A 16,084-nucleotide genomic window follows, 5' to 3' on the forward strand; every position below is an offset into this window, starting at 1 on the left:
ATTCTTATGTATTTTTTTAACTCACAGCCAAAGCTGAGAAATTTCCCACTGGGATATCCCATTCCATAAACACTTAAAGTTTTACTACATTGACTGAAAATTATTTCTCTTATTAATTATCCACATTCTTCTGAATGTTTTCTAAATTCACATTTGTACATTCCTTGGCCTTTGCCCACATTTAATTTCCCACTCTTCCTTGAATCTGATCCTATAACGCACAGTTAACACAGTTGTCCATTGAGGCATTTATCGTTTATCTTGATACTCCTGTGGTGGCCTTATGGGAACTTTCCCTCAACAGGATAAAAGGCATACCACATAGAGCCATTCTCATCACAATCCACTTGCAGGAAAGAAAGATTCCACAAATATTTGTCTGGTCGTCTATGGATTTGTCCATTCTAAAATTCTCAAGGAGAAGTCTTGCTAAGACCACTTAATTCAAATCCACTTTCCCGTCATCATGTCAAAGTTCATCGTGTACATCATTGACTACTAGAATTTAACATTGGATAAACCAGGAAGTGGTGGGTGGTCATATTGTAGCAGACTTGAATGGACAGCAGAGCCCTGAAATGCATACTAAGCTTTCCACTGAGCTTGCCTTTAGTGACACCTGAGTCTCCCTACATCCATGGAGACCATGGCAGCTCCTACGGGCAGTGTTGATCTTCCCATGCCCCATGCCCTAACCAAGGAGGACTGCTTGTGGGTGTCTCCATAGGAAAAAAGGGGAATTTTCTCAATATGTTGACATGTATGAATTTTAAGAATATCTCTATATGGCTTTTTACCTGTTTCCTTCATCAACACTGTTCAACCATAGCTATGTAAGAGGTTCGGGTTTGGAGGATATGATACTAATGAGTCCAAGGCCACAGGATAAATCTCAGATTAGACTCTAATGAAGATTCTCAAGGTAGTCATGTCTAAAGACTGGCTGCAAACTTTGGTCAAAATATTTCGTAAATATGTATCAATGTGAAAAAGGGGACAGTGAAGGAGTATGTACAAATCAGTGTCAGCATTGCGAGATATCTTAAAACTCACTGAATTCAATTGCCCAAGAATTGATGCCAACCGATGTATGTCCACCTGATGTCTGGACACCTCCGGTGACTAAAAGCTCCTTATCTTCCAAGCTAATTTATAGCAGTTGTCAGTGATGACTCTAATCCTTTCCTTAGGTTGAGTTAAAATTTATCTCTATTTAACTTATACTGATGGGATTATAAAACTTCAAGACTAATTCTCCATCTTCCACCTGGCAATCAATTAATCCTTTACATATCAGAGGACAGCCACCACAATTATTTTGAATTTTAGTTTTATTTTAAATGTGTTTATTTCCTTCAAAAGTCCTTCATATATACTCTGGTTTTTCCAATTTCACATGTTCAGTAAGTCCCTTTTGAAAATCTTTTGACAAGAATGACAGTATGCCAGCAGAGATCAGAATAGCACAGATCACTTATATCGGGGAACTCTATTCCATGAATTTCTTAATGAATACTCAGATCACATCAGTTTTCATCTGGAAACTGTATCAACTCTTGAATCAAATTGAGCTTATTTTCAACTAGAACCCATGTCTTTTTTAAGTGTATTGCTGCTGATCCATGGATAGTGCCCACTGCCATTTGCATAGTCTTTTCCTGCTTTTAAAGTGCTTCTGTATACCTTAGGAAAGAGTGTAGAAGGGCTCCTGCTTTCTGCCAAACAGGTCGTGCAGCAATAGATAAATATGTGCTGCTGTGGTGGCTTTGTGATTGTGTCGGGAGTGTTTTATCTGTGTCCTTCTTCTGGCCAGGGGACTTCAGTGTTGCTCCATCTGAAATCTGAATATCTACTCTTCTAACTCTTGTGTTCATATTAGACCCCAAACTACCTAATTTGACACCATAGCTACATTATAGCCATCAGAGCTCATCTTTTACATGTACTGCCAAACTGAAGCTTGTATGCGTTGGTATAGAACAGGGCAGAAGTAAGGTGGAAAATGAGGAAGTAAATTATCCTATAAAATATTTAATATTAATTGCCAACTCATTAATCAGACAAAAATAGTAGAGCCAGCCAGCAGTGCCATTTCCCCCCACTTTTCTGGAGACACAGCGTCTCTTGTGTGGATGAGTATTTCCTGCAGAAGAGTTTTCAGATGTGCCAGAAGGGGTTTCCCAAGATGAGGTCTAATACCAGGGGGTCCTGGAAACTAGGCACTTCTGCTGGAAGCAGATCTCCTGAGGCCCTACCAATGCTCAGAGGTCAAAATGCTAATAACTCTGCTTTTGTGGGCTTGCCCAGGAGATAGGCTTCTCTTTGGCCCTGGATACTATCTTCCTTTCACTTCATCCAGCACAATTCAGTATGCATGGGCAGCCAAGGTTTTGTAGCTGCTGTTGTTAATATAAGAGAAAATATTCTAGGAAAAAATATAGCATCACAACAGCTGAGTTTTGGGAATTCCCTGGCGGTCCAGTGGTTGGGACTCTGCACTCTCATTGCCGAGGGCCCGGGTTCAATCCCTCTTTGGGGAACTAAGAACTAAGATCCCTCAAGCCGTGCAGCGAGGCCAAAAAACAAAACAAAACAAATGAGTAGTTGCAGCTTCAATATGCAAAGCTGTCCCTCCCAATACACAGCACTCTGGTGTCTTGTGGTAAATCCTGAGAATGTTTATGGCCTCAGGGCTCTCCTCTCATTATGAAATCTTCTAACCCTTGGGGGGTCTGTGCCTAATTTTAACTTCCAGAATGGGTCTTCTGTCTTCTCTAGGACACATTTCAGGATCAAGGGAAGTCTTTGTCTTAGCCTCAATTTTTAGCTTTGTCTTAGCCTCAAAGAAATCTTTTGCTTTACACTGTTATCATTCCCTTGAACTTTGTGTCCCATTCAAGCAGCAGGAAGTTCACGCTGCCACTCTACTGACCATGGCCCGCTGATGCTCCTCCTTGGTCGCAGATCTGACTGCCAGTCCTCCCTGCCTTTTATGTCAGGGCACTCAGCATCATTCCCTACAGTCGCTTATCATTTAAGACTCACCTTTCTACTTCAGAACCTACAGCTTTAATCCCACATTCTGGTAGGAACTCTAAAGTTTCACAGATACCAGTATTGTATATTGGCATACAGAAATATTGTGATTTCTTCAGAAGGGAGAGAAAACATTCCACCCACAATAATTTCAAGATGTTAAACTAGTTCCTGAGTTGTTGCAAGGATTGAATTGGGGTAAGGACATCAACAGGCCATGGAGACTGCCCAGGATGGGTGATTCTAGCTGCGCCTGCCTAATGCTTAATCTCTCTTTATAGATGAGTAAATTCAGGCTGATGTATCTTAAAAATGCCAAGTTAGGGAACAGTGTGCTAATGAAAAGGGCCTGGATTTGAAAGACAGACGTACCCAGGTTTGAAGGATGGCCCCTCCATCCACGGTTTTACCTTAAGCAGCTCATTTACATAATACTAGCTGCGCCCAAGTTGCCTCATCTTTAAAGACCTTCATAAGATTGTTATGAAAATGCATGAAATAGCAAACGTAAAGTTCAAACACAGGTAAATATGTAACAAACAGTAACATTTCCCATGTGTGCCTCCATCTTCTATCCACATACTGCTCCTTCTTTTATTCCAGGGGTATGTTGACACTGTGCTGCTCTTTGATTCCTTCTTCATCCTGAAATTGGCCATAATCACCATTCTCATTACTTATTAAATTCCTTCTATGTACCTGGTGTTTAATATTACCCTATGTCATGCATTCTCCATGGAGGTGATATTGGTCCCAAGGGTATGTAAATTGGTTTGGGGGGCAGTACTCTCTGTACGCAGAAAGCAGTAATATGCATTTAACACATAGAGAAATACACAGTGTATCTGGGGTATTAAAATTTCACTGTGAAGATTAGAAAAAAGTGTCTAAAAAGACTCCTTGAGGCCAGTACTATGAAAAAGGTGCGAGATACTGCTCTATGTAATTACAGAACCCCAATTTCTCCTACTAGGTCTATAACAAAGCTTAGAGGTGAAATGACTTGTCCAAGGCTACAGAGTTAGTGATAGGCATATAAGTGAAACAGATCTCTGGGCAATTTTACTTCCCCGAGGGAGAGGCTGACAAATTAGAGATATTACAGAAAGAGCAACTGCAAGAAAATTGGCCCCATTGGACATTTCCTAATTTAGAAGAGTCTGCTAGCATCTGAACGGAAGTAGCAGGTGTGCCCTGGTTTCACAACAGTGGAACTATTGAAACTTTTGGATCAAAACCTCAGAGAACTCTTCTCATAAAAGCACAAATGCAGCCACCAATACTTCTTGTAGTGGAAGAGTCAGAAGGCCTGGGTTTAGTCCTATCTGTGCCAGGAAGGTGTGAAATGTCACTTATCCTTCCTAGACCTCAAGTGCATAATCTATAAAATCTGTAGATTTTCACTTTCTCTCTCTCTCTCTCTTTCCCTCCCTCCCTCCCTTCCCTTCCCTCCTTCCTCCCTTCCTTCCTTCCTTCCTCCTTTCCTTCCCTCCCTCCCTTCCCTTCCTTCCTTCCTCCTTTCCTCCCCCCTCCCTCCCTCCCTTCCTTCCCTCCTCCCTTCCTTCCTTCCTTCCTCCTTTCCTTCCCTCCCTCCCTCCCTCCCTCCCTCCCTCCCTCCCTCCCTCCCTTCCTTTTTTAATACCAAAACTCCTCTTCACAAGTGAAATCTCTTGTGATGTAACCATTGAAGATGACGAGGCAAGGCTCTGGCCACAGGGCCACTCCAGCTTGCTATCCCCACCCGAGTAATCATGAAGGACCTTAGAACTCCTCAGCCCTGTGGAAGCCAGTTAGAAGACCACCTAATTCAGTCCCTTCAATTTTGTAGTCTTTGGCTTTGGACTTGGACTCTAAAGGGATGATTGAGTTGACCAAAAGTTATTGTGCAAACAGTGTTGCCACTGTGCACATATGGCTGGTCAGAAATGGGATATTTTAACCACTAGTCACCTCATGAGTGAGTTTTCATTGATACACACACATAGAAACACATACATGTAGATTTAAATATTGGCTTACAAAGCAGAAAGTTATGAGGACGTTTGCTGATACGCATCATCAGGACATTTGTCAACAGTTGTCACGTGAAAAGGCTGGGCTGATCGCCACACGTTAGTTTTCCATATGATTTAACTGAGGGTTGATTTCTTTTGGAACACAGCTTTTGGCATTTTAAGGAGCCCTAACGAAGAAGACTGAAGGACAGAATCACTTAAAACTTGTATTACTCTGCAGGTCCTGTCTGTTCATACACTCCTTTCTCCAGCTTGGGGACCTCAGTTATTATTCTGCTTTTAAGTGTCTGGTTAGCTGGCTTCTACTCCACATACAGTTAATTATCAAACTTCGACTGAAAAATTATCAAGACCTTTTGATGTGTCAGATCTCTTCTGGTTGCTGTACGATCACTGCTGCAGTGTTAGTAGCATCCCCCAGTTAATGGATTTTAATCTGCTCACCCCACTTAGTGTTAAGATCTTTGGATCTTCTTCATTCCTACTTACATTGCTGGTCTCTGACTTTGCCATTTAGGTATGAGCCAACTCTGGCTTGCTTTTGGTTCTAAAGCCCTCCACCGACTGACCTCTGCTTCCGAGGCCACAAGTTTTCAGATGTCTCACTGCGTCCTGCTTGTGGGATTATCATATTCTCACTTCTTTCCTGACCTTTGGCTTAGAGCCACAGTCTCTGCCCCAGGACTGTAGTGCAGTTTGCAAATGTTTTATTATTAATGGGCCATATCCACTTGAAAGAATTCCCAGTTATATAATATATATATATTATATATGTAATTTATATATTATATAATATATATAGGTCACATTTGTTTTGTTTAATTGATTTTTTACTGAGGTATAGCTGATTTACAATGTTGTGTTAGCTTCAGGCATACAACAAAGTGATTCAGTTTACATGCATATATATCTATTTTTTTCAGGTTCTTTTCTCTTATAGGTTATTGCAAAATATTGAGTATAGTTCCCTGTGCTATACACACAGGTCCTTGTTGGTTATAACTGATTTTTAATTTAACGTTTTTGTTATTCTAAGAAGCCCATTAGTAAATGCTCACAGGAAATTATTTATGCTGTGAACTGAGCACATTTTTCACCAGCAGTCATCTATTTTAATCAAGCATATAGTATTTCCCAGTGTTCAGCGTTCAGGGACGGTGTTTTGTACATTCTTAAACCTTTTGCGATTTTAGTCACCTAGCTCAGCAGAGGAGTAACATGTTTTCAAGAAAAGTGCAGTCTGAAATTCTGAATTTTCAAACAGTGGCAGTGGCATTCAAATTCTATTTTTGAAGACTTCTTGAGTTGTTTTTCTTTCCTTCTTTCATTATTTTTGTGTGTGTGTGATGCACACAAAAAAAGGGGCTCTTTGAAATAAAGGAAAACAAAGTAGAGTATGAGTTTTCTTGTCTTCCCCAGACATTTCCTTCAAGAGGACTCACCTAAGGGTTTGCAAACAATTACTGTGCTACTTCCTTGTACTACTGGTTTATATTTATTTGTTTAAAGAGATAAAAATGTAAATTATGAACAAAATTACCTAAGTATTTATATATAATATACAATATATAAATAGAATATATAAATATATAATATAATGTGGTAGATTAATGGGGTTATTAAAGGTGCCCCCCCAATCATTACAATCAAGTGTAAGACATTGACAGTTAAGCTGCATGTGATTTGCAAATATTCTCTAAGATTGTTTGAAATGACGTTTAGTTTCCATCATGCTAAGCAGCAGGCCCATCTATTTGAGCTAAGGGTTAGATTGCTTCTTTAAAAGGTGATCACAACAGATAGAACTTTCCATCAAAAGACCTGTGAGTGTATGAGAATCACAATCACGCTCCTCTCTCTAGGTTCTAAACCAATTGCAAGATTAATACAGTTATAAATAAGTAAGAAAATGATCGTATTCTTACTGGTAAATTAGGTTGGGATCTGAGAGCTGAACTCTGGCTTCCTAACACCCCGCCCTTCCCCAGTGGCCATCAAGTCTGGTTCTTTTTTTTTTTTTTTAACATCTTTATTGGAGTATAACTGCTTTACAGTGGTGTGTTAGTTTCTGCTGTATAACAAAGTGAATCAGCTATATGTATACATATATCCCCATATCTCCTCCCTCTTGCGTCTCCTTCCCACCCTCCCTAACCCACCCCTCCAGGTGGTCACAAAGCACCGAGCCGATCTCCCTGTGCTATGTAGCTGCTTCCCACTAGCTATCTATTTTACATTTGGTAGTGTATATATGTCCTTGAGACTCATTATGAGAGAGCAAGCGGGCCTGCAGCGCAGAGACTTCCCCTGTCAGTCATGCCGTGGGAAGCCGTTCTTCATGACAGCAGTTGCAGAGAGAAGAATGTGCCTCCTACAGCCAGCTGATTCCAAAAAGAGAGCCTGGAAGTAGCTGAGTCGTGCGTTCTTAGTGCCTTTGCCTAATCTTATCCATCAGATAAATCACTCCCTCTTCCAGAGTGAGCCATAGGGGAGGTGTCGGGACTAGAGATAGATTAGCGAGGCCTCCATATAGAGTTGATGGTGGAAAACTTTAAGGTGGCCATTATTATTCCAACTTAGAAAACGAGAAAGCAGCCTGACAGAGATTAGAGACTCCGTCAGTGTCGCGGAACTAGTAACTGATGGAGCAAAGCTTTAGATGTTCCATTCAGCGAGGCTGCCGTCGTCAAAAGCGGCACAGCTATAAAACGGTGCTGATGCAAACATCCGCTCATTTTCTTCTCACACGGAGGCTGCCATAGGGTTTTTGTGTTTTGGGTTTTTTTTAACAGCTCAAACCCATCTTCTGCTAAAATCGGTACTTCGGGGAAAGATGATCATTACTCTCTTAGGATATTCTTATGAATCTTTTGGTACATGCTGCTCTCTTCCTTGTCTGGCAGAAACTTCAATGTCTCTGAGCCAGGGTTACCCTAGTGTTATGGTCACTATTCTCTGCTCTGTCCTCCCCTCCAGTACCACTCCTGCCCCGTCTCCCCGCATGGCAGATAGCCTGTGCTCCGGATCTGATCACGGGCTCCCTGTCTCTCCTGCTGTTAGTCAAGATGCAATTGCATTTAGTAACATAGCCTCTGGTTTCTTAAAGTCAGATGCTTTTTAATCTCCATTTTCTTTCTTAAATATATTAAGATAACTAGCTTTTTTTTTAACAAGGCAGAGGGGATTTCACAGTAGAACAATTTCATTAGGTGAAAATATTTCATCCACTCTAATAAAAACATAAACAACAACAAAACCCTCAAAAAGCTTCTCCAGCAAAATCAACCAACTAACACACATTCCCAATGCCCTCTTCCCTTCCCCATACATACTGGTGCCAATTCTGATACGTTTCACATTTCTTCTAGCACAGATATTTTTATGGACTTTGAGAAGCATTTCAGGCACTATTCAAATGGGTCACTAAAAGCATTCATTTGTGATTTCTGCGTGCGTTACTGTTCTGACAGACAGATATTCAGAATTCTAGCTTGTATACCAGCTTTGCCAAGGAAAAGGTGTCCGCCTGACAGAATTACTCAACTTTGAGATTTGCACATAAGGAACACCTATCTATAAATCTGTCTACATCTTTATCTATAAAATCAATGACTGTCACATAATAAAACCACCTAAGTTCGATATATGAGTTAAATCTAATTTTTATGAAAATAATTCTAGTTTGTTAAATATTACCATATAATTGCTAAGACCAAACCATATTAATAAAGAACTAGCGTGAGGTGAAGAGCAGGAGAAGGCTTTAGGAGGCAGTAAACCTGGGATGGACACTGGCTGTAAGGTCCTCTGTGTGGCACTTGTCATTTATCCCCTGCATAGCTCAAATTTCTTCATGACTGAAAAGTGAATAATAAGATCTGACTCATTGGCTGTGTTACTTTAAATTAAAAGAAGAATGAATGTACAGTTCTTAGCACAGACCCTGGCACATAAAGAGTGTTTCATTAAAGAGAATTATGTAATTATTGTATAATTAAAACTATACAATGAAAGAAAGGATAGTCTGTCTTATTATTTCTCTCTAAAGTCAACTTAGCTATTTAGAAGCCAATTCAAAAAGACAAACAAACAAGGAAGCAGGTCTTGTGGAAACATATATAATCCGTATGGATGATTCAAATAATCTGAAATTTATTGAAGGCTAGACTGGAAACAGTGAGAATCTTTCCACATCCACTGATCTATTATTTTCTTATATTTCTAAAGTTATTTTCAACCTTTATCTTATCTTATTCTTTCAATAGTCCTTCTGATTGTTAGCCTTATTTTACAAATAAGGCAACTGTTGCTAAGGATAAATAAAATATATTGACCAAAGGTTCATGGACGCTGTAGGACAAGAATAAGAAGGAAAATCCACATGCCTTTCATTTCTCGTTCATTGTCATTTGTATGACACCTCATTACCTCTAACAGTATGAAATTTTGTGAAAGTTGTTAAGTTCTTGCATTTACATTTACATACTTATAAAATGCAAGTGCTCTAAATTTGTAATACTTTCTTTAAGCTGAAACTCCTTGAAGAAGCACATAAAGTATTTATGAAAACTTAAATGACAAAAAACAATATCCATTTCATTGTTCTTGTCTGTAAAATGAAGTTAATAGGAACACACTATTTTAGGACTTGCTTACTTTTTGAACATTTACAATAGTGCTGAGTTAAGTTTCATTAAAATAAAACAAGAAGATGGGCTCCATTGAGAAATGGAGTCTATAGAGAGGGAAATTACGATTTAGTGAAATGGTATATAATTTCATGAAATTCATAAGATGGTACTAGTGCTTGTAGAGCAATGCTTTCTTTTGAAAAGTCAAAATAAGCCAATTTGGTTAGAGACGTATAACCTCAGACTTCACGATGGATAAGGTAAATAACGGACTTAACAAACTGCATATAGGAGTTATTTAACTCATGTTTGCAATTATTGAGAAAACTGCCATAGCATAGAAAAAATAGTGTAACGTTAGAGTTAAATGGTCCAAAGATAGACTGACATCTTGGTTCTGTTATACATTAGCTGTACAGCCTTGGGCATATTACTTAATCTCCCTGAATTACCATTTCCTTATCTTTAAAGTGGAGACTTCCCAGCCTTCTCAGCCTTCTTCCAGGATTAGAGATCATCTACACGAAGAGTCTAGAATGTAGTGCATTTTCCATGAAAGATGATTATCTTGTGTGTTTGGATTTCTCTGAAAGCAGAAGGCTGAGACAGAGACTTGAATGCAGACAGTTTATTTGAGCAGAAATACTAGCAAGGAGGAATGAGAGAGCATGGTAGCGAAGAGTATGTTTGGAGTCCATGAGGGCCCCATTCCCACTGGGACCTCTGAAAACATCAACTACCTTCCCTATTTATCCACCTTCATAAGAGGAGGGACCAGAACGTTTGTCCACTGGCACAGTTCCTATTCTGTAAGGATTTACTTTTCCAACTTCATGTTAAGAAATGTCACAACTTATACCCTTTTTGGTCAAGGTGCTGTGATTATTGACTGCAAAAGCTCTCTGAGGCTTGAGTTTCCATTGTTAAGGCTTCAGGACTTTATGTACAAGATGGAAGCCTCTATTCAGCAGAACACTGCTACCATTTTCAAGAGTCTAGTACTCAGCATGGGAGAAAAGTGCTCTTATCAGGGGTCTGGCTGAAGTGAAGGGGGTGTTCACATTAGAGAATCTGGGTAGGAGGAGAAAGAATAATTGACTAGGACACAGCATGCTGTCAAGGCTAACTTCCAGAGAGACGAGGGTTGCAGAAGATGAGGGTAAAACTATAAAGGGAGAAAGAGAATTCTAAAGTTTTCTTTTTTTTTTTAACATCTTTATTGGGGTATAATTGCTTTACAATGGTGTGTTAGTTTCTGCTTTATAACAAAGTGAATCAGTTATACATGTACATATGTTCTCATATCTCTTACCTCTTGCTTCTCCCTCCCTCCCACCCTCCCTATCCCACCCCTCTAGGCGGTCACAAAGCACCGAGCTGATCTCCCTGTGTTATGCGGCTGCTTCCCACTAGCTATCTGCCGTGCGTTTGGTAGTGTATATATGTCCATGCCTCTCTCTTGCCTTGTCACAACTCATCCTTCCCCCTCCCCATATCCTCAAGTCCATTCTCTAGTAGGTCTGTGTCTTTATTCCTGTCTTAACCCTAGGTTCTTCATGACTTTTTTTTTTCTTAAATTCTATATATATGCGTTAGCATACGGTATTTGTCTTTCTCATTCTGACTTACTTCACTCTGTATGACAGACTCTAGGTCTATCCACTTCATTACAAATAGTTCAATTTTGTTTCTTTTTATGGCTGAGTAATATTCCACTGAATATATGTGCCACATCTTCTTTATCCATTCATCCGATAATGGGCCCTTAGGTTATTTCCATCTCCGGGCTATTGTAAATAGAGCTGCAATGAACATTTTGGTACATGACTCTTTTTGAATTATGGTTTTCTCAGGGTATATGCCCAGTAGTGGGATTGCTGGGTCATATGGTAGTTCTATTTGTAGTTTGTTAAGGAACCTCCATACTGTTCTCCACAGTGGCTGTACCAATTCACATTCCCACCAGCAGTGCAGGAGTGTTCCCTTTTCTCCACACCCTCTCCAGCATTTATTGTTTCTAGATTTTTTGATTATGGCCTTCTGACTGGTGTGAGATGACATCTCATTGTAGTTTTGATCTGCATTTCTCTGATGATTAATGATGTTGAGCATTCTTTCATGTGTTTGTTGGCAGTCTGTATATCTTCTTTGGAGAAATGTCTGTTTAGGTCTTCTGCCCATTTTTGGATTGGGTTGTTTTTTTTTTTCGTATTGAACAGCATGAGCTGCTTGTAAATTTCGGAAATTAATGCTTTGTAAGTTGCTTCATTTGCAAATATTTTCTCCCATGCTGAGGGTTGTCTTTTGGTCTTGTTTATGGTTTCCTTTGCTGTGCAGAAGCTTTGAAGTTTCATTAGGTCCCATTTGTTTATTTTTGTTTTTACTTCCATATCTCTAGGAGGTGGGTCAAAAAGGATCTTGCTGTGATTTATGTCATAGAGTGTCCTGCCTATGTTTTCCTCTAAGAGTTTGATAGTTTCTGGCCTTACATTTAGGTCTTTAATCCATTTTGAGCTTATTTTAGTGTATGCTGTTAGGGAGTGATCTAATCTCATACTTTCATATGTACCTGTCCAGTTTTCCCAGCACCACTTATTGAAGAGGCTGTCCTTTCTCCACTGTACATTCCTGCCTCCTTTATCAAAGATAAGGTGACCATATGTGCGTGGGTTTATCTCTGGGCTTTCTATCCTGTTCCATTGATCTATCTTTCTGGTTTTGTGCCAGTACCATACTGTCTTGATTACTGTAGCTTCGTAGTATACTCTGAAGTCAGGGAGCCTGATTCCTCCAGCTCCGTTTTTCGTTCTCAAGATTGATTTGGCTATTCAGGGTCTTTTGTGTTTCCATACAAATTGTGAAATTTTTGGTTCTAGTTCTGTGAAAAATGCCAGTGGTAGTTTGATAGGGATTGCATTGAATCTGTAGATTGCTTTGGGCAGTAGAGTCATTTTCACAATGTTGATTCTTCCAATCCAAGAACATGGTATATCTCTCCATCTATTTGTATCATCTTTCATTTCTTTCATCAGTGTCTTATAATTTTCTGCATACAGGTCTTTTGTCTCCTTAGGTAGGTTTATTCCTAGATATTCTATTCTTTTTGTTGCAGTGGTAAATGGGAATGTTTTCTTGATTTCACTTTCAGATTTTTCATCATTAATGTATAGGAATGCCAGAGATTCCTGTGCATTAATTTTGTATCCTGCCACTTTCCTGAATTCATTGATTAGCTCTAGTAGTTTTCTGGTAGCATCTTTAGGATTCTCTATGTATAGTATCATGTCATCTGCAAACAGTGACAGCTTTACTTCTTCTATTCCGATTTGGATTCCTTTTATTTCCTTTTCTTCTCTGATTGCTGTGGCTAAAACTTCTAAAACTATGTTGAATAAGAGTTGTGAGAGTGGGCAACCTTGTCTTGTTCCTGATCTTAGTGGAAATGCTTTCACTTGTTCACCATTGAGGATGATGTTGGCTGTGGGTTTGTCATATATGGCCTTTATTATGTTGAGGCAAGTTCCCTCTATGCCTACTTTCTGCAGGGCTTTTATCATAAATGGGTATTGAATTTTGTCAGAAGCTTTCTCTGCATCTATTGAGATGATCATATGGTTTTTCTCCTTCAATTTGTTAATATGGTTTATCACGTTGATTGATTTGCATATATTGAAGGATCCTTGCATTCCTGGAATAAACCCCACTTGATCATGGTGTATGATCCTTTTAATGTGTTGTTGGATTCTGTTTGCTAGTATTTTGTTGAGGATTTTTGCATCTATGTTCATCAGTGATATTGACCTGTAGTTTTCTTTCTTTGTGACATCCTTGTCTGGTTTTGGTATCAAGGTGATGGTGGCCTCATAGAATGAATTTGGGAGTATTCCTCCCTCTGCTATATTTTGGAAGAGTTTCAGAAGGATAGGTGTTAGCTCTTCTCTAAATGTTTGCTAGAATTCGCCTGTGAAGCCATCTGGGCCTGGGCTTTTGTTTGTTGGAAGATTTTTAATCACAGTTTCAATTTCAGTGCTTGTGATTGCTCTGTTCATATTTTCTATTTCTTCCTGATTCAGTCTTGGCAGCTTGTGCATTTCTAAGAATTTGTCCATTTCTTTCACATTGTCCATTTTATTGGCATAGAGTTGCTTGTAGTAATCTCTCATGATCTTTTGTATTTCTGCAGTGTCAGTTGTTACTTCTCCTTTTTCATTTCTAATTCTATTGATTTGAGTCTTCTCCCTTTTTTTCTTGATGAGTCTGGTTAATGGTTTATCTATTTTGTTTATCTTCTCAAAGAACCAGTTTTTAGTTTTATTGATCTTTGCTATCGTTTCCTGCATTTCTTTTTCATTTATTTCTGATCTGATTTTTATGATTTCTTTCCTTCTGCTAACTTTGGGGTTTTTTTGTTCTTCTCTAGTTGCTTTAGGTGCAAGGTTAGGTTGTTTATTCGAGATGTTTCCTGTTTCTTAAGGTGGGCTTGGATTGCTATAAACTTCCCTCTTAGAACTGCTTTTGCTGCATCCCATAGGTTTTGGGTCGTCATGTCTCCATTGTCATTTGTTTCTAGGTATATTTTTTATTTCCTCTGATTTCTTCAGTGATCACTTCGTTATTAAGTAGTGTATTGTTTAGCCTCCATGTGTTTGTATTTTTTACAGATCTTTTCCTGTAATTGATATCTTGTCTCTTAGCGTTGTGGTCAGAAGAGATACTTGATACAATTTCAGTTTTCTTAAATTTACCAAGGCTTGATTTGTGACCCAAGATATGATCTATCCTGGAGAATGTTCCATGGGCACTTGAGAAAAATGTGTATTCTGTTGTTTTTGGATGGAGTGTCCTATAAATATCAATTAAGTCCATCTTGTTTAATGTATCATTTAAACCTTGTGTTTCCTTATTTATTTTCATTTTGGATGATCTGTCCATTCGTGAAAGTGCGGTGTTAAAGTCCCCTACTATGAATGTGTTACTGTCGATTTCCCCTTTCATGGCTGTTAGTATTTGCCTTATGTATTGAGGTGCTCCTATGTTGGGTGCATAAATATTTACAATTATTATATCTTCTTCTTGGATCAATCCCTTGATCATTATGTAGTGTCCCTCTTCTGATAGTCTCTATTTTAAAGTCTATTTTGTCTGATATAAGAATTGCTACTCCAGCTTTCTTTCGGTTTCTATTTGCATGGAATATCTTTTTCCATCCCCTTACTTTCAGTCTGTATGTGTCTCTAGGTCTGAAGTGGGTCTCTTGTAGACAGCATATATATGGGTCTTGTTTTTGTATCCACTCAGACAATCTGTGTCTTTTGGTGGGAGCATTTAATCCATTTACATTTAAGGTAATTATGGATATGTATGTTCCTATTCCCATTTTCTAACTGTTTTGGGTTTGTTATTGTAGGTCTTTTCCTTCTCTTGTGTTTCTTGCCTAGAGAAGTTCCTTTAGCATTTGTTGTAAAGCTGGTTTGGTGGTGCTGAACTCTCTCAGCTTTTGCTTGTCTGTAAAGGTTTTAATTTCTCCATCAAATCTGAATAAGATCCTTGCTGGGTAGAGTAATCTTGGTTGCAGGTTTTTCTCCTTCATCACTTTAAATATGTCCTGCCACTCCCTTCTGGCTTGCAGAGTTTCTGCTGAAAGATCAGCTGTTAACCTTATGGGGATTCCCTTGTGTGTTACTTGTTGTTTTTCCCTTGCTGCTTTTAATATGCTTTCTTTGTATTTAATTTTTGACAGTTTGATTAATATGTGTCTTGGCATATTTCTCCTTGGATTTATCCTGTATGGGACTGTCTGTGCTTCCTGGACTTGATTAACTATTTCCTTTCCCATATTAGGGAAGTTTTCAAGTATAATCTCTTCAAATATTTTCTCAGTCCCTTTCTTTTTCTCTTCTTCTTCTGGAGCCCCTATAATTCGAATGTCGGTGCGTTTAATGTTGTCCCAGAGGTCTCTGAGACTGTCCTCAGTTCTTTTCATTCTTTTTTCTTTATTCTGCTCTGCAGTAGTTATTTCCACTATTTTATCTTCCTGGTCACTTATCCATTCTTCTGCCTCAGTTATTCTGCTATTGATCCCATCTAGAGTACTTTTCATTTCATTTATTGTGTTGTTCATCATTGTTTGTTTCATCTTTAGGTCTTCTAGGTCCTTGTTGAATGTTTCTTGCATTTTTGTCTATTCTATTTCCAAGATTTTGGATTGTCTTTACTATCATTACCCTGAATTCTTTTTTAGGTAGACTGCCTATTTCCTCTTCCTTTGTTAGGTCTGGTGCATTTTTATCTTGCTCCTTCATCTGCTGTGTGTTTTTCTGTCTTCTCATTTTGCCTATCTTACTGTGTTTGGGGTCTCCTTTTTCCAGGCTGCAGGCTCGTAGTTGCCGTTGTTTTTGGTGT

General features: G+C 38.9%; 1 protein-coding gene across 1 annotated transcript in view; it reads left to right on the plus strand.

Moving 5' to 3' along the window:
• The window catches only part of LOC111182370 (metabotropic glutamate receptor 8), a 161,282-nt gene that overhangs the window by 21,315 nt on the left and 123,883 nt on the right, over positions 1–16,084 (plus strand). The gene's annotated exons all lie outside the window — the stretch shown is intronic.

The sequence above is a fragment of the Delphinapterus leucas genome, chromosome 9, assembly GCF_059928025.1.
Source record: "Delphinapterus leucas isolate spDelLeu-1000000601 "Yukka" chromosome 9, BTC_Dleu_Yukka2, whole genome shotgun sequence".
Lineage (NCBI taxonomy): Eukaryota > Metazoa > Chordata > Mammalia > Artiodactyla > Monodontidae > Delphinapterus > Delphinapterus leucas.